Source organism: Meleagris gallopavo, chromosome 3 (genome assembly GCF_000146605.3).
Source record: "Meleagris gallopavo isolate NT-WF06-2002-E0010 breed Aviagen turkey brand Nicholas breeding stock chromosome 3, Turkey_5.1, whole genome shotgun sequence".
Lineage (NCBI taxonomy): Eukaryota > Metazoa > Chordata > Aves > Galliformes > Phasianidae > Meleagris > Meleagris gallopavo.
Genome location: NC_015013.2, coordinates 44,791,401 through 44,794,897, shown reverse-complemented (window position 1 = coordinate 44,794,897; position 3,497 = coordinate 44,791,401).

Genomic DNA, 3,497 nt, shown 5'->3' with positions numbered 1-3,497 from the left:
TTTTTTTTGACTCTGGGACCATTCGAGTTACAAAGTAGACTTACAGTGCTGCCTTCTTCCACTTCTGAGCTTGCTGTACTTGTCTAACTCACTTTAGAAGAGATGCAACCAAAATATTGAGGACTTCCAATACTTAGTCTTTACGATTATATTATACAAACACTAAATTTCTAGGTTTAGTGTGATATTTTATAACTTAAAAAAAGCCAGTTGAAATAATTGCTTCATAATCTGCAAAGATATCATTAAAATATTTTTATAAAAGTCTTTTGTATATCAGATCTACTGGCTTGTGAATTGCCTACTGCAGAAGATGAGCTGTTCAAACTGTTCTGCTTTTATTCCTTTAAAATATTTCAGTGAAGGAAGGCAGATGAGAATTTCAGGACCATGACTTTTGCATAGACAGAATAGTTGATCTTCCTTAGATTTAACATTCCAAATGAAAATCAGGAATCACACATTATTTAGAGAATTTACTCCACATTTTTATTTTTCTAGAAAACAGCCTTCTTCCATATAAACGCTGATCACTTTCGTTTGTTTAGCAGAATAAAACTTGAAATGCATATAGGCAATGGTGGCCTGTGTGTGAAGTTGTGCTGGGAGGGGAACAGAGGAGCTTTTGGCATTAGGAGAAAAACTGGCTAAAAATCTTCATTTAAATAATTGTTGGGCACTATTCCTTTTAGTAAATACATTTCTTATGTGTAAGAATGTTCTGAGCAGCCTTACATCTGCTGTAATTCTTCAGTACTGTAAAAGTTCCAGTGTATCTTAATTGAAGACTTATCAGTAGCAGTAGAGGTGGGCTTGATTTTTGTACTTTCTGATTTCTTGATGACTGGGAGCCGTAGCAATCCTTTTGAAGCATCTTTAAGCTTCGAGGTGCACCCAGCATGAGACTGTTGGTACAGACTCCATTGTCATTTCCTCGTTTTTTCTTAACCTACTTAATGTGACATCTGGATTCATGAGTTTGTCCAGTAGTGCCTTTCGAACTTGATTATCATTGAAATAGTACAAGCAGTGTGTTCCTATAAGGGAAAACTGTGACAATATTTATGGATGTAACAATACTCACTTCTGCCTTTGGACTTGAGGTGAGGATATTGACTTAGCAGAGGGGAGGGGGGGAAGGATGGAAAGCACTTAGAATGGCAGAACGTGTTCCTGTCATCAGATGGTTGGCTCCAGATGGAGCCAAGGAAGGAAAACTGCTTCATGAAAAGCTGAAAGAAGAAAAGTTTATTGATACTTGAAGTAGCTCATAATTTAAGGTGGAAGTGTATCATTTGAAGAGTAATCCATCAAAAAAAAAAAAAATTGTAGTCCCTATCTTTTTAAAAAGGATTTAAAAGGTCCATCTGCAACAGACTGAAAACTTTTCACCATCTCCATTGAAAGTTAAAGCAATGTAATGAAAGGTCAGACAGCCACTCAGGTGACTGCAGTATTGAGGGTCTTGGTGAGGCACTCGGGGAGGGACTATCTTTCATGCTGCTTCGTGTTATGTATGGTACCACTCCTAGTGCTCTTGATCAGAAATTTCATGAAATGGAAATAAGGGCTGTGATGCTGTGAGTGATAATGAGAAGATATTTCATGCTCAGTCTGCTTATGCTTAGGGTAATTATAGAATCATAGAAAGGTTTGGGTTGGAAGGGACATTAAAGATCATTTCGTTCCAACTCCTCTGCTGTGGGAAGGGTTATCAAGAATGAGTGTCAACATCTGGTTCTACTCAAGGCAAAGCATTTGTCTTAACAGCAGAACTCCTCATGTTATTGTGCCTTGTTCATCTGAGCAGTGGCACTGCCTGCAAGGGATCTCCTGCACTGCAGAGGTCCTACTATGTGCAGTTTGGGTGCAGGGCAAAACAAATATGCAGTCTTCCCAGCTCTAAACAGCATAACATAACTACATTCTACTACGCTGACTGCCATTGATGTTTAACCTAACCTTTTCCTAATGATGACATTTCTCTGTCCGAGATGAAGATGGCTGAAAGAATATGAGAGTCAGTTTTCCTCTGTGTTATTTGTTTTCCCTTCTTTGACTTCTTATTTAAGGTAAATCTGAAGCTTGTCTGTAATACCTTGCTTTGTGTTTTTTCACAGGACAAATGATTTTATTTAAAAGTAAGAATTTATGTCATTATTTTTTCTGTGTATTCTGATACCCCTAATGAAGGGATAACTAGGCAGTTACTTGAACTGACTGTTTACATGATGAATTAATCTGTTTTTCTCACATGAGAAAAATTGATTTTCATTACAATTCAGTATAATCAGTATAATATAATTTCAGTATATTCAGTAATATCAGAAGATATTACTGTTTATATATGGCATTGTCCAGTTGTTTCTTCTAGCTCAGTGCTAAAGCTAGATTGATAAAGACGTTAGAATTGGTAGCTGCATTGTCAACATGAGTTAAACAACCAGATAATTGGAGTAGATATAGGGAATTTATGAAAAAGTAGACATGAAAGTCCAGAAGTGACCAGTATGGTTTTCCCATTGGACAACCTTTGTAATCAAATAGTCATTTGCTTCCTAATGGTGTCCATGTCTCTAAATGAATAAGTCTGAATTGTAGCAAGAAAATTATTGGTTTGCTAATTTTCTTGTTAAGTGTTAAGGCAATGGTGTTGTTTGGGACATTTTTCCTGTTCTGAATAGGATACACACTGTCCTAGAAACTAGCTTCTACCTGTCTGGATTTCTTAGTACACTTCTTTTCTCTTGTTTGTTTGTAATTGAACTTGCTTAATTTTTCCGTTCCTTGAAAGAAAGCAGATGGAAAAATATTCCTTAAAAGCTAATTGTGCTCTTAACCTATTGCTCTTATCTGAACCCTCTCTGTTTTTTCAGTATCAGTGAAGTGGACTCTGTCTTCTAATGGTGTATTGCATTTATTTTCTAAAGGGAGGATTGTTTTTTATGTTCTGACAATATACAATCATTAAATATCCAAGTCTTTCTAGTCTGAAACTGGTCTGTAAGAATCTGTCCTTGCTACTTCTCCAGATACAACTTTGTAATGGCTCATTAAAGGCTATTATTTGACAGTACCAAGCCTATTAGAGAGCTACTGTTGCCAACAGCATGTCTCCTCCACACATTAATCTTTTTATGAGCTGATGTTATTTGTAGTGGTATATTTAATCACTGACTATAATTTTACTAATGCCGTGGGGACTTTTCTACCAATACTGCAACTAGTTTGATTCACAGTTAGTTCTTGAAATTGAGCTAAGAGCTGATTCCTAATCCACTTGAAACGTGCTGTATTGGTGTTTTGCAGAATAGTCAGACATGTGCGTTGCTTATTTGTAATAGCAGATGCACCGAGGTAAGCCTTTAACTTGAGCACATATGTTATCAATATCCCTCACATACTTATTTTTAATGAAGCAAATAACTTGTTTTTTACTGATTCATTGACTGTAAGTGGTAGCTATCAGTCTCATTCTTGTTGGAACGTGATTTTTC